Source organism: Canis lupus, chromosome 12, assembly GCF_003254725.2.
Source record: "Canis lupus dingo isolate Sandy chromosome 12, ASM325472v2, whole genome shotgun sequence".
Lineage (NCBI taxonomy): Eukaryota > Metazoa > Chordata > Mammalia > Carnivora > Canidae > Canis > Canis lupus.
The window spans coordinates 16156670-16183261 of record NC_064254.1 but is presented as its reverse complement, the minus strand read 5'-3'; the positions used below and the strand labels follow the sequence as shown (position 1 = coordinate 16183261).

The 26592-nt window shown below is 37.1% G+C and overlaps 1 long non-coding RNA gene across 1 annotated transcript in view; it reads right to left on the bottom strand.

Annotated features, from left to right (window-relative positions):
- Positions 1–26592, bottom strand: part of LOC118350419 (uncharacterized) — a 49719-nt gene that overhangs the window by 10101 nt on the left and 13026 nt on the right. Inside the window, exon 3 of the long non-coding RNA XR_004804187.2 lies at positions 5923–6031. This is a non-coding gene — a long non-coding RNA (uncharacterized LOC118350419). The remainder of the gene's footprint in view (positions 1–5922; positions 6032–26592) is intronic.

Genomic DNA, 26592 nt, shown 5'->3' with positions numbered 1-26592 from the left:
GATATATATCTTCTAGTGGTGCACATGGCATTGGTTGAATGTAGTCCTTTGATTGATTTCAGCTTACATAGTGTCAAAACTGCATAATCTAAAGTTAGTTGAGTATAAGGGGAAGGAGTCCAACTTTTCTGGTAAACCTTTATTTCTATTCCTATCTTCACACAAGGATTTGTTTGAGGTAGTGAGTATTTACTCCAGTGTGCTCCAAGATTCAAACCATTTATCTTCATCATAACCTATCCCCAAAACTGGATATATTGCTTATCATGTTCTGTTCTTCAGCCATCTTATTTCGGACCACCTATCTTCCTTTTAAACTGTATCTGCTTGTTCATTTTTCTAACCATTCTTCCACTTAATATACCTGGTGCCATTTAGGATGTATATATACTGTACCTTTATATGCTGCATTGTTTAAACCTGTACTAATTTTTATATTTTGTTCAGCTATCCCCATAAGTAAATTTGTGTCTTTCAAATTATATGTTCCAGATTTAGATTTAGAAAAGGAGATGATCATAGGCATATGTGTTATCTCTGTAAAAGTTCTGATAAGGGAAATCCAGACTTATAATAATTTTTGAAAAACACTTAAAATTATCCTATTTAGCTCCAGCTTAACATCTTTTCTCTAAACAAGCATAAACAAGTAAGAATGCCGCTAATTTAATTTATAACTCATTGTCAGCCCTTTTCCCCCCACTCCATTTGCTTTGTGTGAATGTGTTTCCTCTTTCTAGAAGGAGAAATATGGGCTAATAGTACATACAGGCACCAACCTGGCTCCCACTATATCTTGGTGATCTGTGGATAGTTGGCAAAGACATTGGTAGCCTTGGTTTACTATTATTTTACAGTCTATCCTGAGTTTGTTTCATATGCCAAGAGTCTTACTTTAGTCATTGGTGATTTTGACAAGAGCTGCTTTGGGACAGTGCTGAAACTAATTTAAAGAAGTTCAATACAGCTTGGAAAATAGGTAGTGAAGATAGTGAGTAAAGACAGTGGACACATGCACATGATTTCTTTTGTTCAGGTAAACCCAGCATTTCCAGATATGAGACTTTCAATCACTATCTGAAACTGAACTCCATATTCATTTATTTATTAATTCATTCAGATATTTATTGAGCACCTACTATGTTCCAGGTACTTTGGATTCAAGAGTAAAATGTATCAAACAGAACCAGTCAAGTGGTTGTCTGAGTAGATCTCACTTTGTAGGCCTGCAAAGGGGGGGGGGCATACAACAATAAACAAATAAGTGGTATAAAGTACAAAAATAAAGCAAGAAAAAGGATAAAGAGCTTTAGTGGTAAGAGAAAAAACTTTTTAAGAAAAAAAATAATAAATTGAAGTAGAGAGCTAAATGAAGTAAAGTAGCCATGTGGCAATCTGAGAAAAAAGTATCTCTGACAAAGAGAACTATATGTGCAAAGTCTTTTAGAAGGACCTCTCTTGGTGAAGTTGAGGAAGCCCAAGAAAAAGAGTGTGGCTGGAGCACAGTGGGCAACTGTCTGGGGTATTATTAGATGGAGGTAGGGAGATGGTAGAGAATTAAGTCATGTAGAGCAGTGAGAAGTTAATACTTTTTTTTCTAAGAATTTATTTATTTATTTGAGAGAGAGAGAGAGCCGAGGGAGTTGAAGAGGTAGAGGGAGAGAATCTCCAGCAGACTCCCCACTGAGCACAGACCAAAGGGGCATAATCCCATGACCCTGAGATCATGACCTAAGCCAAAATCAGGAGTCCAACACTCAATGAATTGAGCCACCCAGAACCCCCAGAAAACTTAATACCTTAGATAGAAAGATATCTGAAGCATTTGAAACAGGAGTGTGATCTGTCTTATGTTTTAAAGGCATCTTTGGCTACAACATGGAAATTAGTCTGTAAGGGAGTAAGAATGGTTATAGGGAGACATGTAAGAGGTTATTACAAAAATCCATGGGCTATCATGGTGATGATTTGAAATACCATGGGAGCAGAGACAGTGGCAAAAAAGGATTGGACTCAGCATATGTGTTTGAAAATAAAATTTGTAAGATTTGCTATAGGACTGGATATGGTATGTAAGAAAAAGAGGAGTCTAGGATGACCCCCAAGCTTTGAGGACTGAATAACTAATAGAAAGCAGTTGCCATTTTTGTCATAGGGAGATTATGATAGGAATAAGTTGGGGAGGAAAATATTAAGAGTTTACTTTTCTATTTGGTATGTTAGATATACCTATTAAGCATCCAAGTGGGAAAATGTGGAATTAGCTATATAAGACAGTTTGTAGATCAGGTGCAGAAGTAAAATCTTAAGCTAGAACTGGAAATATAAATTTTGTATATATCATGGCATAGCTAATAATGAAATCCATGGGATCTGATAAGATCAACTAGAACAATAAATACAGATAGAAAAGAGAATTCAGAGTTATCTGAGCCCTGGAACATTCCAATGCTTAGAGTTTGGGAAGATTAAGATGCTCAGAAAATGACATGAAGAAGGATGAGGTAGTTAGATGGTAAGGGAGTCAAAAGAGAATAGTGTCCCAGCAGCCAAGTAAAGAAGGTGTTTTCTGAAGCAGTTAGAGACCAGGTGTTCAAAAGCTGCTAAGAAGTTATGTCCAGGGACGCCTGTGTGGCTCAGCAGTTAAGCATCTGCCTTCAGCCCAGGGCTTGATCCTGGAGTTCCAGGATTGAGTTCCACATCAGGCTTCCTGCATGGAGCCTGCTTCTCTCTCTGCCTATGTCTCTGCCTCTTTCTCTCTGTGTCTCTAATGAATAAATAAATAAATAATCTTTTTTCTTAAAAAAAAAAAAAAAAGAAGTTGTGTCCAATGAGAACTGAGAATTGGTCATTGGATTTAATAATTTGAAGGTCATTGGTGATTTTTGACAAGAGTTGCTCTGGAGGAGTGCTGAGGATAATTTAAAGAGATTCAATAGAGCTTGGAGGATGAGAAGCGAAAACAGTGAGTAATTATAATTTTTCCAAGGAGTTTTGCATCACAGAGAAACAATGATTGTATGCTATTTGTGATGCACAGCAAAGAAGGCTTCATAGTAAAGCAGAGATAGAAAGAAACTGCAAAAGCAATGTCATTCAGTAGGAGAGATGGGACTGGATTCAGAGCATAACTAGAGTCATTGACTTTATATAAGAGCATAGACAGCTCATCTACAGTTAAGAAAAGAGAAGGCAAAATATATGGACAGATACAGATAGACTGGTACATGTGGGGGTGGGAGCAGGTGGAAATTCTCTTATGTGGCTTCAACTTTGTCAGTAAAATATGAAGCAAGCCATCAGTGAGAATAAATTTGGGGAAGGAGGTGTTGATTTGAGGAAAGTGAAGAGAGTTTAAAAGAGTCACTTTGGAAACTGGAGAACAAATTAAAGAAAAGTTAGGTGAACAGCTAAGAAGCACAGGGACCCACTTATATATAGTTTATGTTCATGAATTTAAAAAACAAATCCATTCAGCATTATTGCTGAGTCACTACATCCCTCCCCCCACCCTCCCCGCCACCCCAGCCGTGGATAGCTGCTTGGGTTAGAGATGAGTAGGCATTGACATGAATTTAACTGAGAAAAAATTCCTGGGGAAAAAAACGCAGCAGATTTATAGTATATGCAAAAGAGTGACTATGATGACAGGTCATGAAAATTGTACTAGTTAGGGTCAGCTAAACCATGTTGCAATAACAAATAATGCCTTAAACATAGATAAACACAACAAAGATTTATTTTTTGCTTATACTGCATTTTAGTGTGGGTCAGGAAGCTTTCTTTGGGAACTTTCTTCCAGCAGAGATTCAGGGATCTAGGATACCTCTATGATGCAACATCTTGTCTTCTCTGAGTTTGCAATCCCAGCTACGTACACAGAAAAGAGAGTAGAGAAACCACACCTACTTATAACTACATTATACTCAAAGTTATAGAGTTACTTATCATCATTTTCTATTGGCCAGAACTACACATATGGCCATAAGCTAACTCAAGGAAGTATGGGAAATGTAGGAGAGTAAATGGATTATTCATTGTGTATCAACAATGTCTCCCACATAAACTAAGCCAAACAATAAAGACAATGATTTCTTCCCATTGTCATCATAGTGAAAAACTGGTAGGGTCAAAATATTATGTATTTTTGTGAGGTCAGAAAATTATTTTAGGTTGAAGTCTATCTAGTTATCTATTGCTGTATCCAAATACCACAAGAATTAGTAGTGTAAAACAAATATTTTATTATGTTCATGGGTACTGTGGCTCAATAATTTGGAATGGGCACAGTGAGGTCAGTTTTTCCCATCTCCACAATGCCTAGAGCCTCAGCTGAGGGTAGAATGTTCAAAGGCTGGAGCAGCTGAGGCCAAAACAGCTACTTCTAAGATGCTTTCTTTGCTCACATGGCTGGTACCATGTCTGGGATTTCTGAAGGAGAATCTCAGCTGGGAATTTTGAACATTGCATCTGAATGTGCCCTGTCTAATATGATATTCTCATGGTTAGTCAGGTTTCTTATATGGAGACTCAGGGCTCCAAGCAAAAGTGTTTCAAGAGAGCAAAGCAAAAAATGCTGGCCTAGATACAGAAGTTGCACAGCATCATATCAACCATATTCTACTGACTGTGTGCCAGTCACAAAAGCTAGCCCAGGCTCAAGAGCAGGATAGTGGGATTCCACCTCCTGCGACAGTGGCAAAGGGTTGAGAGAGAGGCAAAGTCACATTGCAGAACATGTGGAATGGGAGCTACTGTTCTGGCCATCTTTGGAAAATGCAATCTGCTACCCAGTCTTAACGTAAGAAGCTGGAAAGGAAAGAGATGAATTCTAGAGATGCTTGATCAAAAGGTTTTGAGAAGAGATCATTACTTTTGAAAGTGACAATGATTTGCTCATTTTGAGCTGGAAGACAAATGTAGAATTGGGGACATTATGAGTTCAAAAGACCAAGAGGTCTAAATATAGAATGGATTTTCCCTGTGAAATTTGAATCCATGAAAAATTATGACAAGACTTGTAATGGCCACTGACACACAAAGAGTTCCATGTTAAATCTTTAGCAAAGGAGAAAAATTGATCCTGATGTCTGTAAATTAATGCTCAAAAAAAGAATAATTTGTATAGTACATGATCTACATTCAAAGGAGTAGGTGTTTTTAAGGAAGACAAACAACCTCTTTGACTCTCCATGGGGTACAGGATAGCACCAATAAAATTTCCAGGTCCAATAGCACAGGAGGAGTGGGAGGTCAAAGTGACTTCAACTGGAAAGAGGCAGGAAAGCAGTGTACTCAGGGGATGGCAAGCTTTTATTAAAACAAGAAGCTAAAGATTATATTTGGGGAAGGGATTTTGGAGGTAGAGAATCTTAGTGATGACAGACCGGGTTCCAGAGGACAGGAGAAGGATGAGAGGGATGAGGATACGGTCGGATGAGGGAATGTACAGAACTGTGTAGGAATGAGAGTCTCTAGCAAAGCCCTGGGAATCCTGGGCCTTTGTGATTGCTTGGTGAGGGGAAGTGTATGACCTGATTGCAGTACCAATGGTCCCACCTGGGAGAGTCATTCTGTTATAAGTCAGATCATATCACTTATCTGCCCCAAATCCTATAATAGCTTCCCATCTAAACCAATTTAATGGACATAAACATTCAGTGATCTGCAAAGGCCCAACAAAACTGGCATCTGCTACCCTCTGACCACAGGTTCAACTGGTCTCTCTCTCTACACCTGGAATGCTGTTCCTCAGACATCTGCAGACTTGTTTCCTTACCTCCTGAAGATTTTATACAGATGTCACCTTCTTCATAGGGACTCTCCTGGCCACTCTGCCCCAAATCACTTCACCATGCTTCCCATCTCCCTCTCTGTTTCATTTCTCCTTAGAGCTCATCATTAATATACAATATAGTTTACCTTTGGATTTGTTCTCTGTCTCCCATCAATGGAACATAAGTCCCAAAAGAATGTAAATTTTCATTTTTCCATTTGCTGCTTTTCTCCAGTACTTCAAACGGTACTTGTCCTAGGGCAGGCATTCAATAAACATATGTGGAATTAATGAATGGTCTCCCAGTGTTTCTCAAATGGGTTATGATCTATTAGATTCACCAAATCAATTTAGTGTGTCATGATCCACATTTATATTTCACTTAAGGGAAAAAAAGAAAATAGAAAGGAATAAGAAATATCAGATGGCATTGCACATAGTCAAGTGTTATTGCATCATACTTTTGTATGTGTATAATAGATCACAATGTAAGATGCTTTCCCTAATGTGAGCCACAGTCAAAATTTTTAGAACTAATGTCTTAAGCAGATCATGATGATAGGTGGGGATTTATTGATGGGGAGGCAAAGGGGAGAACTCATCAAAAGTGTATACAGCTGCTTCTCTGGGTTGGTTCTGTAGGAGGCAGTATCAGGACTTAGGAAGGGAAAGGTTTTGCCAGGGGACTTAAGGTGTTACTTCCTGGGAACTGCTACTTCCCCAGACAAGAACCAGCATAGTGTTTAGCACACAACAAGATCTCTAAGACTTGATGGTTGGCTAAAGGTTTTTTAATGATTATGTTATGGTATTGGAAATATTTCTCAGTAAACTGGTTTTACCACAGGGCCTGTTTTACAGCCATCAAAAGCCTTCCCAAAGTAACTCATTGCTGGAAAAGACAGGACCTATTACTATGACATCAAGAATGTTCAGTTGGAGCTATTTCTCAGCCCCATTAATTGCAGCCTCCCTGCTTTTAGTAATTAACTGTTACTTCCTTTGGGAAAAGGTTGGCCAATGATGTAAATATATCCCTATGCTTATGACTCAGAGTCAGTAAACTTGAAGTCCAGTTCAGTCCCTGCCTCTTGTCTGCTAGGTGACTTCTCCCTGAGCCTCCCACGTTTTCTCTTTCATAAGATAAGGAAGTTGGACTGATTGGTCTTTACATCACTTCCACCTTTATTCTTTAATCAAGGTTTCATTTGACACTTAGAGTAAATGTCATTTTATTTTCTGGAATTCGGATTCATTGGGGGCTAGAATGGGTCTACTTAACATCTTTTCCAGTGTCTAGTGCAAAGAGTCCATAGTAGGCATTTTGCAAACATTGACTTATTGATGGCTTTTGTGACTGTTAGAAGTCATAGAGCAAGAAAAGTCCGAGCTTTTGGTTCTTTTCAGCTTAGCTATTTTAATGTCCCTATTTTTTTCTCTTATTCATTAGTTCTAATTTTCTTATATTGATATGTGTTCTTCTTTTGTGGCTTTTGAAATGGACTTTCTGGAACAGAAATATCTAATACGTTAAAACATTGTTTCACTAATTGGTTTCTGTAGACCTTTTAAAGGATGTGGGGAGGGAGTAGATTTTGGCATAACAAGTAAAAAGTCAAATTTTATGTCAAGAATTTCAGGTAATATTGAATAGTATGTACTTTTTATTGTATACACTGTCCAACATTAGTAGTAATTATATCCTGACTCCTTAAGATTCTGCATTTTCTTTGGAATCCACCTCCATCTATTGCACTTTTTAGTACAAACAAGCTTCCTCCACTGGTAGTTGGAGTTTTGGAATGAGGAAGAGTACTATTACATAACACAATTTTACTCAGAGTGAGAAGCATATGGACTCATTTTGGTGGGACTGTTTATCTCAAGGGTAGCTGATGTTACTTTAGACTTTTAAAATGGAAAGATTTGTAAATATGCCTCATGCTGCCTAATATGCTCTGCTCTTGCTTTTTACCTCTTAAATCAGATAGTGAATCAGTCTTGAGTATTTAAGCAGCTAGGGAAATATGAAAGGCAACAATTTATTCATCATATGCTAGAATTATTACTATGTCAGATACTATTGCTTCTCCAGCATGGACATCTAAGCCTTCATCAAATACATCTCTATCACAAGCAACCTGAGCTATCCTCATTAATTGAAGTTGACTTGACTGTCATGTCAGAACATTCCAGGAAAAAATATTCCTAATGCCCAAAAGCTACAATTAGCAACCAGATTTGGGATTTTCTGCAGTGCTACAGCAACGTAAATGCTGCAATTTAAGCTAGAAACTTAAAAAATAAAATAAAATAAATAAATAAACTAGAAATTTGAATGGTGAAACTGCATTCAGACTCATGCCATCACTTTTCTGAGGGAAAATAAAGTCCCATCCAGAAAAAAAATCGTTTGAAAATTGGACACTTACTTTCTAAATTCAATTCTTTTCACATCCAGTCACCTAACAAAACAGGACAATTAGCAGAGAAAAATGAGAAAATGCCTCTGTTGATTTGAGGATGCTAGTGGCAAGCCTGAGGCTTATAAGAGTTGAAGAACTCCTGTGCACTGATTCCTACCTGCCTTCCTAGAACAATGTGGCTTATGTATGCATCAAATATATGTGTCTTAGTGGTTGGTCTCTTTTGTAATGATAGAGCCATCTCTTCATCCAGACCAATGCGAAACTATTATTCAAGCTTCAGTTTATGAATCCCACTGTGTACTCTTAGAGAAGTTATAATCCTGGATTTAAATTTCATAGAAAGAATATGCTGCTATTTTTCCTACTGCTTTCTCACATTGATTTGGCCTACATGGAATAAGACTGAGTCTTGGAAAAAAAAAAAAAACTGAGTCTTGGACAGGGATATTTCTCATGATTGTTTACAGAGAGTGGGAAATCCTAAATTAAATACTGTATTTCATCATATAAATCAACAAAATATTAGTTAAGAATATTTCCTAATAGCATTTGAGATGATACAATAAAAAGTATGATAAACCATAATAGTCAATGATACATACCAAACAATGAAGAAAAGGAAATAATTTTATCACAAAGAAGTGGGTATAGGAATAGGTTTGTCAAGCTCAAAAACAACTGCCATTTATTTTACCAGAAAAAGATGGGTTTATTCAGGAATAAAAGAGAATTGCAATCTAGACAACCAACCTGTGGCAAAACTGTGAGCAAGTCCTGGAAACAAAGAAAAGGTACACTTTTTAAGGAGAAAAGTATAAGTTGGGAAGGCTGTTATAAACTAAAGTCCATTGGAGTACGCTATGAGTTGGAATCATGGTGACTTTTCACCCACTGAACTGTGGAGAAGGAGCAGATGAAAGCATTTCTTTCTTTAGAAGGCATAGAAAAGTAGTATCCATGCACAAGGCCAAGTCTACCTCTTCCTGTTGGGTCTGCAATTGAGTCAGTGGTAAGATATGAGAGTTCTGAAACCTAACCATCTCCATTTTAGTGAGGTTTCTCATTACGAATTTTCACAGATTAAGCTACTCTTTAGCAGGAAAAGGAGGAAAGAAGAAAGAAGAAAGAAGAAAGAAGAAAGAAAAAAGAAAAAGAAAGAAAGAAAGAAAGAAAGAAAGAAAGAAAGAAAGAAAGAAGAAAGAAAGAAAGAGAAGAAAGAAAGAAAAAGAAAGAAAGAAAGAAAGAAAGAAAGAAAGAAAGAAAGAAAGAAAGAAAGAAAGAAAGAAAGAAAGAAAAAGAGAGAGAGAGAGGGAGGGAGGGAGAGAGGGAGGGAGGAAGGAAAAGGAAACAGGAGGGTAAATGGGTCATTTCACTGAATGAAAACAAATCAAGATCACACATACACAAAAGGAGAGACTGTAGATTTTTGGGGTGAGGTTGTGATGACTATAATAAGGACTCATTATAATACTTAAGAGTAAATTAATGGAATCACTCTATAATTCTGTTACCTTTCCCTTCCTTTCCTATGTCTTGGCCAAAGGTCAATACAACTTTATGTACTTCATTGTTTTGGCACAATGTTTCAAAAATAATAAGTACTCAATAATTATTTCTGGAATGAATGACTTGTAATTTGCTAGCTCACAGCAAAGATAAAGGTTAACTTTTTAGAAACAGATATAAAGCTGTATAAAATTTTATGTGTTCTTTTAAAATTGGGGGAATAATGATTTTTAAACAAAGTCATTGAAAATGGCTATGTAATGAGGGGATTTTGGATTTCCACATATAAGAATTTAGTCTAAGTGTTATATCATTTTTTTTGGTGCTTCATGCAACTTAAAAGTATTCCCATGGCCTTTTTTGTCATGAAGATGGTTTCTTTATTTTCCCAGAGATACGTGGGTAGCTGTTTCTATTAAATAAGGAAATAAAGTAACCAGAACTGTTCTCAAGTCTGTATGTATGAAGCTAAGATCAGAACCTGTATTATTTAATTTTTTTCTCGCAGATTCCTTGACTCTATTGACTGTTCTCAAACTGAGCCCTGGTGACTCCTTGGTATGTGTGAGGACTATGGGTCTTGGAGAAACACTGAGCCAGCAAAACTCCTGGCTATTCCTTCCTGCTTCTGACAATGCACTTTACTCTGATATTTTTACATGACAAGTTACCATAAAGATTCAATTTGAGGATAAATCTTTGTGGATTAAAAAACAAAAAACAGGGGGGGAGGAGCAAGATGGCGGAAGAGTAGGGTCCCCAAATCACCTGTCTCCACCAAACCACCTAGAAAACCTTCAAATTATCCTGAAAATCTATGAATTCGGCCTGAGATTTAAAGAGAGACCAGCTGGAATGCAACAGTGAGAAGAGTTCGCGCTTCTATCAAGGTAGGAAGACGGGGAAAAAGAAGTAAAGGAACAAAGGCCTCCAAGGGGGAGGGGCCCCGCGAGGAGCCGGGCTGAGGCCGGGGCGAGTGTCCCCAGGACAGGAGAGCCCCGTCCCGGAGGAGCAGGAGCTGCACCAACCTTCCCGGGCGGAAAGGGGCTCCAGGGAGGTGGAGCAGGACCCAGGAGGGCGGGGATGCCCTCGGGCTCCCGGGGACAGTAACAGCAACTGCGCGCCCAGGAGAGTGCGCCGAGCTCCCTAAGGGCTGCAGCGCGCACGGCGGGACCCGGCGGGACCCGGAGCAGCTGAAGGGGCTCGGGCGGCGGCTCCGCGGAGGGGGCTGCGCGGCCCCGGGAGCAGCTCGGAGGGGCTCGGGCAGAGGAAGAGGCTCCGTGCGGAGGGGGCTGCGCGGTTCCAGGAGCAGCTCGGAGGGGCTCGGGCGGCGGCTCCGCGGAGGGGGCTGCGCGGCCCGGGAGCGCGAATCCAACAGCGCAGGCTCCGGAGCACAGGGCGCCGGGACACAGCCCAGGATCCCGCCTCCCCCGGGACAGGCAGAGGCCGGGAGGGCCCAGGACAGCAAGGACGCTCCTGCCCCAGCTGAGCACATCAGCAGCCCCGCCCCGGAGCCTCCAGGCCCTGCAGACGGAGTTCCTGCCGGAGCTGAATCCAGGTTTCCAGAGCTGCCCCGCCACTGGGGCTGTTCCTCCTGCGGCCTCACGGGGCAAACAACCCCCACCGAGCCCTGCACCAGGCAGGGGCACAGCAGCTCCCCCAACTGCTAACACCTGAAAATCAGCACAACAGGCCCCTCCCCCAGAACACCAGCTAGACTGACAACTTCCAGGAGAAGCCAAGGGACTTAAAGTACACAGAATCAGAAGATACTCCCCGGTGGTTCTTTTTTTGTTTGTTTGTTTTTGTTTTTGTTTTTGTTTTTGTTTTGTTTTGCTTTTTGATTTGTTTCCTTCCCCCACCCCCTTTTTTTCTCCTTTCTTTTTCTTTCTCTTTTTCTTTTTTTTTTTTTTCATTTTTTTTTCTTTTTCTTCCCTTTTTTTTTCTTTTTTTTTCCTCTTTCTCTTTTCTTTCCTTCTTTCTCTCCTCTCTTTTTCTCTTTTTCCCAATACAACTTGCTTTTGGCCACTCTGCACTGAGCAAAATGACTAGAAGGAAAACCTCACCTCAAAAGAAAGAATCAGAAACAGTCCTCTCTCCCACAGAGTTACAAAATCTGGATTACAATTCAATGTCAGAAAGCCAATTCAGAAGCACTATTATACAGCTACTGGTGGCTCTAGAAAAAAGTATAAAGGACTCAAGAGACTTCATGACTGCAGAATTTAGAGCTAATCAGGCAGAAATTAAAAATCAATTGAATGAGATGCAATCCAAACTAGAAGTCCTAACGACGAGGGTTAACGAGGTGGAAGAACGAGTGAGTGACATAGAAGACAAGTTGATAGCAAAGAGGGAAACTGAGGAAAAAAGAGACAAACAATTAAAAGACCATGAAGATAGATTAAGGGAAATAAACGACAGCCTGAGGAAGAAAAACCTACGTTTAATTGGGGTTCCCGAGGGCGCCGAAAGGGACAGAGGGCCAGAATATGTATTTGAACAAATTCTAGCTGAAAACTTTCCTAATCTGGGAAGGGAAACAGGCATTCAGATCCAGGAAATAGAGAGATCCCCCCCTAAAATCAATAAAAACCGTTCAACACCTCGACATTTAATTGTGAAGCTTGCAAATTCCAAAGATAAGGAGAAGATCCTTAAAGCAGCAAGAGACAAGAAATCCCTGACTTTTATGGGGAGGAGTATTAGGGTAACAGCAGACCTCTCCACAGAGACCTGGCAGGCCAGAAAGGGCTGGCAGGATATATTCAGGGTCCTAAATGAGAAGAACATGCAGCCAAGAATACTTTATCCAGCAAGGCTCTCATTCAAAATGGAAGGAGAGATAAAGAGCTTCCAAGACAGGCAGCAACTAAAAGAATATGTGACCTCCAAACCAGCTCTGCAAGAAATTTTAAGGGGGCCTCTTAAAATTCCCCTTTAAGAAGAAGTTCAGTGGAACAGTCCACAAAAACAAAGACTGAATAGATATCATGATGACACTAAACTCATATCTCTCAATAGTAACTCTGAATGTGAACGGGCTTAATGACCCCATCAAAAGGCGCAGGGTTTCAGACTGGATAAAAAAGCAGGACCCATCTATTTGCTGTCTACAAGAGACTCATTTTAGACAGAAGGACACCTACAGCCTGAAAATAAAAGGTTGGAGAACCATTTACCATTCGAATGGTCCTCAAAAGAAAGCAGGGGTAGCCATCCTTATATCAGATAAACTAAAATTTACCCCAAAGACTGTAGTGAGAGATGAAGAGGGACACTATATCATACTTAAAGGATCTATTCAACAAGAGGACTTAACAATCCTCAATATATATGCTCCGAATGTGGGAGCTGCCAAATATATAAATCAATTATTAAGCAAAGTGAAGAAATACTTAGATAATAATACACTTATACTTGGTGACTTCAATCTAGCTCTTTCTATACTCGATAGGTCTTCTAAGCAAAACATCTCCAAAGAAACGAGAGCTTTAAATGATACACTGGACCAGATGGATTTCACAGATATCTACAGAACTTTACATCCAAACTCAACTGAATACACATTCTTCTCAAGTGCACATGGAACTTTCTCCAGAATAGACCACATATTGGGTCACAAATCGGGTCTGAACCGATACCAAAAGATTGGGATTGTCCCCTGCATATTCTCGGACCATAATGCCTTGAAATTAGAACTAAATCACAACAAGAAGTTTGGAAGGACCTCAAACACATGGAGGTTAAGGACCATCCTGCTAAAAGATAAAAGGGTCAACCAGGAAATTAAGGAAGAATTAAAAAGATTCATGGAAACTAATGAGAATGAAGATACAACTGTTCAAAATCTTTGGGATGCAGCAAAAGCAGTCCTAAGGGGGAAATACATCGCAATACAAGCATCCATTCAAAAACTGGAAAGAACTCAAATACAAAAGCTAACCTTACACATAAAGGAGCTAGAGAAAAAACAGCAAATAGATCCTACACCCAAGAGAAGAAGGGAGTTAATAAAGATTCGAGCAGAACTCAACGAAATCGAGACCAGAAGAACTGTGGAACAGATCAACAGAACCAGGAGTTGGTTCTTTGAAAGAATTAATAAGATAGATAAACCATTAGCCAGCCTTATTAAAAAGAAGAGAGAGAAGACTCAAATTAATAAAATCATGAATGAGAAAGGAGAGATCACTACCAGCACCAAGGAAATACAAACGATTTTAAAAACATATTATGAACAGCTATACGCCAATAAATTAGGCAATCTAGAAGAAATGGACGCATTCCTGGAAAGCCACAAACTACCAAAACTGGAACAGGAAGAAATAGAAAACCTGAACAGGCCAATAAACAGGGAGGAAATTGAAGCAGTCATCAAAAACCTCCCAAGACACAAGAGTCCAGGGCCAGATGGCTTCCCAGGAGAATTTTATCAAACGTTTAAAGAAGAAATCATACCTATTCTCCTAAAGCTGTTTGGAAAGATAGAAAGAGATGGAGTACTTCCAAATTCGTTCTATGAAGCCAGCATCACCTTAATTCCAAAGCCAGACAAAGACCCCGCCAAAAAGGAGAATTACAGACCAATATCCCTGATGAACATGGATGCAAAAATTCTCAACAAGATACTGGCCAATAGGATCCAACAGTACATTAAGAAAATTATTCACCATGACCAAGTAGGATTTATCCCTGGGACACAAGGCTGGTTCAACACCCGTAAAACAATCAATGTGATTCATCATATCAGCAAGAGAAAAACCAAGAACCATATGATCCTCTCATTGGATGCAGAGAAAGCATTTGACAAAATACAGCATCCATTCCTGATTAAAACTCTTCAGAGTGTAGGGATAGAGGGAACATTCCTCGACATCTTAAAAGCCATCTATAAAAAGCCCACAGCAAATATCATTCTCAATGGGGAAGCACTGGGAGCCTTTCCCCTAAGATCAGGAACAAGACAGGGATGTCCACTCTCACCACTGCTATTCAACATAGTACTGGAAGTCCTAGCCTCAGCAATCAGACAACAAAAAGACATTAAAGGCATTCAAATTGGCAAAGAAGAAGTCAAACTCTCTCTCTTCGCCGATGACATGATACTCTACATAGAAAACCCAAAAGTCTCCACCCCAAGATTGCTAGAACTTATACAGCAATTCGGTAGCGTGGCAGGATACAAAATCAATGCCCAGAAGTCAGTGGCATTTCTATACACTAACAATGAGACTGAAGAAAGAGAAATTAAGGAGTCAATCCCATTTACAATTGCACCCAAAAGCATAAGATACCTAGGAATAAACCTCACCAAAGATGTAAAGGATCTATACCCTCAAAACTATAGAACACTTCTGAAAGAAATTGAGGAAGACACAAAGAGATGGAAAAATATTCCATGCTCATGGATTGGCAGAATTAATATTGTGAAAATGTCAATGTTACCCAGGGCAATATACACGTTTAATGCAATCCCTATCAAAATACCATGGACTTTCTTCAGAGAGTTAGAACAAATTATTTTAAGATTTGTGTGGAATCAGAAAAGACCCCGAATAGCCAGGGGAATTTTAAAAAAGAAAACCATATCTGGGGGCATCACAATGCCAGATTTCAGGTTGTACTACAAAGCTGTGGTCATCAAGACAGTGTGGTACTGGCACAAAAACAGACACATAGATCAGTGGAACAGAATAGAGAATCCAGAAGTGGACCCTGAACTTTATGGGCAACTAATATTCGATAAAGGAGGAAAGACTATCCATTGGAAGAAAGACAGTCTCTTCAATAAATGGTGCTGGGAAAATTGGACATCCACATGCAGAAGAATGAAACTAGACCACTCTCTTTCACCATACACAAAGATAAACTCAAAATGGATGAAAGATCTAAATGTGAGACAAGATTCCATCAAAATCCTAGAGAAGAACACAGGCAACACCCTTTTTGAACTCGGCCATAGTAACTTCTTGCAAGATACATCCACAAAGGCAAAAGAAACAAAAGCAAAAATGAACTATTGGGACTTCATCAAGATAAGAAGCTTTTGCACAGCAAAGGATACAGTCAACAAAACTCAAAGACAACCTACAGAATGGGAGAAGATATTTGCAAATGACATATCAGATAAAGGGCTAGTTTCCAAGATCTATAAAGAACTTATTAAACTCAACACCAAAGAAACAAACAATCCAATCATGAAATGGGCAAAAGACATGAACAGAAATCTCACAGAGGAAGACATAGACATGGCCAACATGCATATGAGAAAATGCTCTGCATCACTTGCCATCAGGGAAATACAAATCAAAACTACAATGAGATACCACCTCACACCAGTGAGAATGGGGAACATTAACAAGGCAGGAAACAACAAATGTTGGAGAGGATGCGGAGAAAAGGGAACCCTCTTACACTGTTGGTGGGAATGTGAACTGGTGCAGCCACTCTGGAAAACTGTGTGGAGGTTCCTCAAACAGTTAAAAATATACCTGCCCTACGACCCAGCAATTGCACTGTTGGGGATTTACCCCAAAGATACAAATGCAATGAAACGCCGGGACACCTGCACCCCGATGTTTCTAGCAGCAATGGCCACTATAGCCAAACTGTGGAAGGAGCCTCGGTGTCCAACGAAAGATGAATGGATAAAGAAGATGTGGTTTATGTATACAATGGAATATTACTCAGCTATTAGAAATGACAAATACCCAACATTTGCTTCAACGTGGATGGAACTGGAGGGTATTATGCTGAGTGAAGTAAGTCAGTCGGAGAAGGACAAACATTATATGTTCTCATTCATTTGGGGAATATAAATAATAGTGAAAGGGAAAATAAGGGAAGGGAGAAGAAATGTGTGGGAAATATCAGAAAGGGAGACAGAACGTAAAGACTGCTAACTCTGGGAAACGAACTAGGGGTGGTAGAAGGGGAGGAGGGCGGGGGGTGGGAGTGAATGGGTGACGGGCACTGGGTATTATTCTGTATGTTAGTAAATTGAACACCAATAAAAAAAAAAAAAGAAAAAAAAAAAAAAAAGAAACCCCAAAAAAAAAAAAAAAAAAAAGAAAAGAAATTTGATGCTTGGGGATCCCTGGGTGGCTCAGCAGTTTAGTACCTGCTTTCTGCCCAGGACATGATCCTGGAGTTCCAGGATTGAGTCCCACATTGGGCTCCCTGGGTGGAGCCTGCTTCTCCCTCTGCCTGTGTCTCTGCCTCTCTCTCTCTGTGTTTCTCTCATGAAAAAATAAATAAAACCCTAAAAAAAAAAAAAATAAAAAATAAAAAAATAAAAAAATAAAAAACAAAAAACAAATGTTTGAAAACTTCCAGTTCTGTACCATTCCATAGTGCCTCCTTCATAACATAATGGAAGGCTGAAACAAAACTTGAGATGAACTAAATTTATTTTGCAGCCTGGGTGGCTTTGCTTTGATCAACTGTTATATCCACATATTTCCTGTAGTTATTTTATCGAAGTATTTCTAGAAGTGTGATTTCTACTTAAGACTATAACTTTCTCTCCTATAGACAAGTTAACCTATTTTTAAGATGCAGAAAATCCAAAGGGATGGAGGCAATGAGGTTGTATGGTTGCCAAAGGAAACTGAGTGAGACTGCCAACAGACTCCAAAGGGGTAGAATTATTTGTAATTTTACTGTATTCTGGGGTTATAATGTCTGTCTTACAGGTCAAGAAATTGTATTGTAAAGGCACAGTGGGAAAACTAGACTTTCAATGAAAGAATCCCATTAACTAAGTTGACAAGAGATAATATTAGCCAAAATCTCTGTTCTGGTAATGTTTCCAAAAAAAAAAAAAAACGGTCTACATATATCCAAGGCTTTCTTTTCTCAAGATATATAAGAAAGGCCAATTCTTACTCAGAAGGCTTTGTGATGAGCATAAATTAAAACACAATGATATCTGATGAATTTGAATGTTGCCAAATTGCCCACCCATGCCTTCTAGATTTGGTGTCATTCTTCCCTGGAAAGTATTGTGTACACAGTACAGATATTCACATTGTTGGACCTTATTCTATGTTGGCTACCTCCTTTGGTTGGTAAGCTTTATCTATATGATGATTCAATATCACTGACTCTGCTAGTAAATGAATTAAATAAATAGTGTTTCTGTTGGGACTAGAAATAATCTGTGGATTATTTATTGATCAGATAAGTTTAGTCCTCAGAGCTTCACCTCCTTTTTATGTTTTCCAAGTGTTTGAGGTTCATCCCTCTGTTCCCCTGTGAACTTTCCATGATATATTTTTGGGTGTGCTATTTATTCCAGTCAGTTTATTCCTTTGCCCATTCTGCTAATTCTTTCTAATCCTACCCTGAAAGATGAAAACCCTAAAGCAGTAACACATTATGTGAGGATTCCTATATTCCCCCATCCTACCCAAACACCATTACCAACATACCATCTGCTTACTCAGCTTAGCACTGCTGTGTTTCTATAGCAGTCTGGCCAGGGAAGAAATGCCTGTCAAAGGAAACCCATGGGCTTCATCTCTATGAGCTTCTAATTCCAATCTCCTTCACATTGTTTGCTCTAACCAAAACCAAACACAAAGGCCATTTCTTGTCTCATGCTGCTCCTTTGTCCAGATATTTCCTTGTATATATCTTCCTTGTTCTGATCCTCAAGGCTTAAATGTCTCCTGCTCTGTGGCATTTTTAATTGACTTCAAACCCAAGAATGAATGGTTTCCGTTTTTGCTTCTCTGTACCCTTGTTTACATGCCTATCTTCAATTCTATCCTAGGCTGCAAAGCCTTCATTAGAAAGGATCAACTTACTGTTTTTGTATCTTCAGCAACTAGTGATGGGAAGGAAGTACAATGTAGGAAGTAATTTAGAATTCTTTTCAGACCGACTGAATGAAGGCCATCTCTGCCATATTGGCCCACTGTACATAACTGGTCATTGCCCTGAGTTCCTCGCATAGCACTTGTTCTGGTTATTCTGATTCCCCATCATCACCAACACATTTTCTTCTCTATCCTTCTCTTCTCTGATCTTTGCTCTAAATGGCAGACTCCAATGGACTGCTGCACTGAGGCTCCCCTGTCCTCTGGCTTTGCATTGAGTTTGGCCAATAAAAGGCATGACCAGGAGATGGTAAGACAGAAAGAGAAATATGTCAAGGTCTTTCTTTCCTGCTCCTTCCCTCTCCACTTTGGCACTATTTCTCTGACAACTTTACCTTCTGACAGGCAGCCACTCCTTATCTACAACTGTTACTGGACTTCTGTACCATTTCCTCCCTTTATTCCTTAGACTTAAAAGTGGTAACTTTTAAGAGCTTCCTGCTCTTGATAATCTCTAGATACCTCAACATCCCTTATTTTTGGCTCTACCCATATGTTTGTAAGTCTCTCAATTAAAGTCTTTATATTTATACCATGAGGGATTTCTATGTCCTTCCAAGCCTCTCAGTCTCTTGCTAGATACCATATAGGCACCCAATATCTTGCCAGATCTAAAGTTCCCCCCACTCCGCCCCAAAGTCCAGCTGTCTGCCTCAATCTGCTGCCTAACTCTTGCCAACCAACCTTCTTCAAGAGCACTGGATCCAACTCCTGGCCATCAGTGGGTCTAGGAGCAGTCTGTATTGCCTACCTAAACTTGATTATCATCAGTGGGAGGCATAGACACTTGCTGCTATATTTGGCCAGTCATTCTGGACATCTTATGTTCACAATGTTCTGTGGACATTGCACACTGCATTTCTATTTAGAGGCCAGTCTTGTGTCAGGATTCATTTCTCTTATTTTTATAATTTCTGTATATTCATATAATTCTTTGTTTTCTCCAACAATTCAAAGTCTTGAGGCATATAAGCTTCCTAAGAAGATTTATTTTTGTACCCTACACGGCTATTTTGATACACGTCCTTTGAGAAAGACCCTAAAGAAGAATTTTCAAATATACAGGTTTTAACCTTGATAAAACTTGGGGTTAGCATTAATAGAGGGTATGCCCTCCATGAAGCAAGAATTAGAAATTATTTAATTGGAGAATTCTGTATCATCATAATCATATTTAGGTCACAAGGGCTATTTTCTTCCTTGTACCTAGTTTAAGCTAAAAGTAGTTTGATATAAAATTGTTGCCTTACAGTCAGATTTTCCAAATATATATAAAAAGAGGCTTCCTGTCCTTGTTTTGTGCCATGGTACTTGTGCTTTTGCAACTGAAAATAGCATTGGCGCTCTTTCCTGGCACATTACACTGCAAGCTTCCATCTAATTTGCTGTCCATACTCACCCTGAAGTCCTTTTAAGCATTGCTGCTTTCCAAGTATTTCCTTTCCATTGAGTATCCATGTCTCACTTTTCACAAAGCTATTCATTTTCCATTTTCACGGTTGACACATACCCTTCTACCAATGTCTTCTCTCTTATAAACCCTATTTTATATTTCTGAGTAGTAGGTTTTTTTTTCATTTTTTCCTTATTTCAAAAAAAGTGTATATTATAGGAAAACATTGCAAGAGAAAGTATAAAACCACCATCCAGAGATAACTGATAAAAATTTCAAGTTTATCTTTTGACTATATCTCTGTATCTATTGATAAATATGTAGATCTTTACAACCAGGCTACATTTTATATATATATATATATATATAATTATATTATATTATTATATATAATATAGCCTGCTTTTTCATTTAGTAAATTAAGAATTTCCATGCATGCAGAAACTGTATAAAACCTGTATGTATACTATTTTTACTAATATTTTTGTGTTAACACTGGTGTAACTACTGCTCAGATTAAGAAATAGAATGCCACCAACATTCTTAAAGCCTCTTGAATTTCTTTGTCTAATCACACCTACCCCCCTTGTGATAACCATTATCCTGACTTTTAAGGTAATGAGCTCTTAGCTTTTCTTTGTAGTTTCATCCATGTTAGAGTGTGCATACAAATATATATTTTATTATATTTTCTTGGTGAACTAAATATTTTATCAGTATAAGCTGATTTTCCATCTCTAGAAATGGTTTTGCTTTAAAATCTATTTTCTGATATTAATGTAGCTCATCAGAATCTTTTTTGCTCATATTTATTAAGTATATTTTACTGTTTTTTTGGATCAACATTTCTGTTTTTTCAGGTTTCCATATATATTGTGTAAATTGCAGATCATTAAATGTGGAGATTCTTCCAGCCTAATGATTTCTATCTTTTAGCTGAAGAACTTAATCTCTTCAATACCTTTAATACAATTTCATATGTCTTCAGATTTAATAAATCTACCATTTTATTTTGTGCTTTCTGTTTGTCTCAGATGGCCCACATATTTCTATCAATATATATATTCCTTTTTTACTTTCTTTTTAACCATCTTTTGGACTGAATTCGGATATTTTATTATTTCATTTTTTCTCTCTGCAAATTTGAGAATTAAATGTATGCTTCCAATTTTGTGAGTCCTCTAGAAATTACAGTATTTATACTTAATTTACCAAAATCTAAAATTTACTAAAACTTTCATTTGTCTTTCTTATGGAAAAAATAAGGAGATCACATAAACTCCATTGAACCCCTCTGACTTCTGTGTTATTTCTGTCCAATCTTTAATTCTGATGTTATTATGTAACCTTATAATAACTTCTTTATATAGTTCATGATCCTTTATTTTTACCCACATATCTACTGCTTTTTTATTATTATTTCTTTTTGCATCTTAAACCTTTTATCTGAAATCCCTTTTTTCTTTATAACAGAAATTGTTTAGTATATTCAAAGATGTTCTGTTAGTGAATAACTCTGGGTTTTTTTGTTTGTTCGTTTTTCTGAGTGTGTCTTTTTTCCTTGATATTTGAAAGTTATCTTTGCTGGGTATAGAATTATTTTACTACATTGAAGATGATGATTCTCCATCAATTTTATTCTATTATTTTTTATTGTTTTTTCCCCTGACTGCTTTTAAGACTTCTTTTTATCTTTGGATTTCTGTAGTTTCACTAGAATATATCAACATGTGCTTTGTATTTGTTTCACTGACAATTCTCCGAACTGCTTGATTTCATGGATTTCATTTAAAAAAACTGCCAAGCTTTTATCTATTGAAATATTACTTTTATGTTATTCTTTTTTCTTGCTCTTGAACTCCAATCAAACATATTTTCTAATTCACATGTCTCTTACCCTCCTTTTTGTATTTTCCCTTCATCTCTCTGTGCTCCATTCTGAATAATGTCTTCTATTTAAAAGAATAATTTACTAATTTTCTCTTTTGCTGCATGCCTGGTCTGAATGTTTGTGTCCCCTGCAAACTCATATGTTGAAATCTTAACCACCAAGGTAATGTTCAGTATTACTCTTATTACCAGGGGTAGAAGGCAGAGCCCTCATGATTGGTGCTAGTACCCTTCTCACAAACATCTCAGAGAACTTGCTCTTCCCCTCTACCATGTGAGGGACACAATGTAAAGGGACCACCTATGAACTAACAATTATTCTCTCCAGACACCAGATCTCCCAGTACCATGATCTTGGACTTTCCCATCTCCAGAGCTGTAAGATATAAATGTTTGTGGCTTATAAACCACCCATTTTATGGTTTTTTTGTTATAGTAGCCTGAGTAGACTGAAACACTGCACCTAGAATGTTGCTGAAATACCCATTAAATTTTAAATGTTTATTATTGGATTTCTTAAGATTTCTATAAGTTTGATTTAATTCTTCTCTGAGTCTCCTATGTCTAAGTCTGTTTACTGTTATCTGAATTACTTTCAAGGTCATATATATTTTAAAACAGTAAGCATAATGTAAGCTTTTTAGAACCATTCTGTTATCCAAGGTCTCCATCACTCTTCTGCTGTCTATTATTTATACAGGTCTTAAGTCAACCACCTTGTTTTCTTGTGTGCCTAGTTATTTATGAGTGTGTGGTAGGCGTTATTATTGAAAAAAATCATGGATCTTTTCATATTCCTGTGATGGCATTCTTTCTTCCAAAGGGGCTCTGTGTTTGTGTTTGTATCCATCTAGCCTTGCACCTGGGGACACTACTAATTGGACACCATCTCAAATATAGTTCATAGCTTGAGGTTCCCTGCTCCACTCAGACTATGATGTCCAATTTATAAATATACACAGACTCATCTATAAACACAACTTTTAAGATTTTTTTTCCTTTTTATTTTTCTTCTCCTGCTGTGCTCAGCACAGATAAAATCATCTGCTCTGTGACTTGGAATAAGAGGTAGTAGTTAGTTCTAGTATATCATTGCTTTGAATCTGTGGCCTTTGAGGTCCCAGCTTGAGGTGGCGAAGGTGTCTCAGTAAAACATCTCACTTTGCAGAGCCCATAGAATAGAACCTCTGTTTCTTCCCATCCCTTCCAGCTACTGACCTGAAGCCCAAGGGTGCAGTATTATTAAATTAATTAATTAATAAAATCACTCGAGGAATAAATGGAATTCCTATGAAATTCTGCTTATTACTCTAGGTTCAGTCTTGCCCCTAAAATGTGCCTTAAAGTTCTCCATTATTTTTGCAGCTATTTCTTGATTTTTCAGATGATGTGCTTTATTTTTTATACATTATTTTCTTATTTTCAGCTAACAGGTTAATCCAAATAACAATCTTGTAACATGAGGAATCCAAAGCAGCTGCAGTATTACTTTTATTTCCTGGATATAATTCTGGGCTCTGTTTGTAAGCCATCATCTTCTGAATATTTTCTTGATGTATATGTGTTGTATATTTAATATTAACTGCCTTCTAACTCAAATTTACCTTTTACATAATTTTTTAGGTAGTGATTTGCTCATTATCTTCAATTTCTAATTCAATAGATAATATTTAAATACAAATTTTTTCAAGCTTGCTTTTACTATAGGCCAATTATTAGTTTTCCTTTGAAATATTGTCATTTCCTTCTGAAAGGAAAGGGTTAGCAACCACAACAACTTTAATATTAATGTAGAAGTAAATTCTTCAAAATACAAGGTGCAATAGAATAACTTTTATCTAGAGTGTGACACCACCACATCATCAATGTGGAGTATGTGCTTAAACAAATGCTTTTCCTTTGCAAGGACTAAATTCTCATGTCCAAATGTAGAATGTTGAAAAGATACTAACCACTATATTACTAAACTATATTGGTGATCCTACCATACAACTTGATATATATATTATGAAAGAAAACAAAAATAATTCTCATGGTGATTCTTAGAGCTTACAGTTCCAAAATATCATTCTTTGTAGTATTCCAGGTTCTAGTTTGATTAAACGGGATTGAGAGAAAGGGTAATACAGCTCTACTAGGCAAAAGAGATCCAGTGGTTTGATAATGGTAAGGTATAAAGAAATTCTTGTAAAACAAATGAAGATAGTCAAGAGCAGCACACATAAATCCTTATCAAAAGGCTCTGAATACAAATACCTCATAGAAAAGCTGCTTACAATTGTATGTGCAATAGACATAGGACAATAGAGAATGGTGGGACTTGTCATCAGGTGATCAATACACTGCATTGAAATGTAATGCTTAGAAATGCATTACCTATGTAAGACACTTCTGCAAACCAAACTGTGTGGTCAGGGAGTCAGGAAAAGGAACAAAGGAGATTGAATAATAATTAAAGTGTATTCAGCACTTAGAATGTCCCAATGATAATAACTTACAGGTATTAATTTACTTAATGTTCAAAATAATCCATTAAAGGAATGTTTTATAGATCAGAACAATGAGAAAGAATTTTGATAATTGGCCAAAGGTCCTATTAGATAGTATGTGATGGTGGTAGAGCGCAAACACAGGAGCTGTGACTCACCTAAGCTCTCTATCACTAAGCATATTGCTGTTCCATGTCTTTGTGGGTATTAAACTAATTAATGTTTTAAAAATAAAACTAATTCTGTACCAGATTCTCTCAAAACTCAGATATATTTCTCATCTGATCAAAGGAAATGTATATTTAATATTAAGATTATTATATATTATATAATTATATTATAATATTTATATTATAATATTATAATATATTGTATATTTTATAATATAATATTATATATTATATATTATAATATTATATTATAGAACCTCTGTTTCCTCCCATCCCTTCTGGTATATATAATAATAATATATTATTATATATACATATATATAATTGCCCAGTTTAATATAGATTGAAATTTACCATGAGGCCTTCCTTATTTGGCCTCTGATCAGAAATAATTTAGATACTGAAAAATAAAGCAAGCCAAAAGAGCAAATGACATTTGAAAAAGAAAAATTCACCTCAATGTAAAATAACATCACCACAGGTTATTTTCACAATTTAGGCTCCATGGATATTGTTAAAAATATCAGTGTATTTGAATGAAAATCTTTGAAATGTTAAGCTTTTTTTTTTTTTTTTTTTTTTTTTTAAATTTATTTATTTATTTATTTATGATAGTCACACAGAGAGAGAGAGAGAGAGGCAGAGACACAGGCAGAGGGAGAAGCAGGCTCCATGCACCGGGAGCCCGACGTGGGATTCGATCCCGGGTCTCCAGGATCGCGCCCTGGGCCAAAGGCAGGAGCCAAACCGCTGCGCCACCCAGGGATCCCGAAATGTTAAGCTTTCTATGCCTTAAAAGAACAGTGAAAAATAGAGCACACCAATAAAAAGTTATTTGAGTATGGAGATATGATATAAATAGCAATTGAATCAGCATGAATTTATTTAATTAAAACTAATGTTTTTCACCCTCCATTTAATAAAGGATTTCTCCTAAGTCAAAAAAGTTGAATGAGAATAATTACATCATAAATTATTCTTCCTCTATTTTTACATATTTCAACTTTATAATGCTAAAAATATTTTGACTACATAAGTGGTTTTCATACAATGCCTTGTTATCTATTATTTCCTTTGATACTGCAAATCATTTTATTACTATCCAAAAACATTAGAGCATTCTGGCTAGGTACTCCATAAAATTCCATTGTCCTGATGTCTGTCCTTGTACTATTTCTGAGTTTTAACATGTTTGTTTTGTGTTGTGTGTGGCCTTTCACAATTTTTATTTAAGGTGTAAAGAGCCAATCCTATCAGCATATTTTTTTTTTTAACAGTGTTACTTTGAAGAAGCAGTAAAAATGGGAGCTATACATAAAGAAGGCAGGAGTCACTAAGAAGTTTCTGAAAATAATCCCAAAGAGTCACATGAAAAGATATGTTTTATGAATAAAAATCAATTCTCATAAATAAGTAAAAATGTAATGAAATAGTCACAACTGAAATTGTGAAATATGGGAATTATTTGAAATTCCCATATTATACATTTCATTGCAAAGAACTGAGTTAACCCTATACTCCTATTAAAGTTGTAGGGAAAATTTAACACAAGAGAAGATACGAAAATTTATCTTTAGTCACAGTTTAAAGAAAATTCTGACTTGTAAATTATGTAATTGTTTTCCCTACTTTTGAAATTTCTCCAACGTAAGTCATATTGCACATCTATTTAATATTAGATCATAGCTGCAAATTGCCTATAAATTAACTTATTCACTAAATCATATTATAATTTCTTGATATTTATTTTGCTTTCTGATGTATAATCATTGGCAAATATTGTCTCAAAACATACCCTTATATGCACTTTCTTCAAGTATTTATTGTTCTGCACTGAATCTTTATATGAAATAGACTTTCCTATCTAAAAGAATCATTTTTAGTGTAATTACCCTAAATCAATGTATTTAAGATTTAATTTAATATATGGCAAAGCAGGGAATCCTTCAATTTTTTGTAGTCATCATTAATTATGAAATCAATAGTAATTAAAGTTTTATTTAGAAACATTACTAATGCAAATATATTTCTAATAAAACTATTGACAATTCATA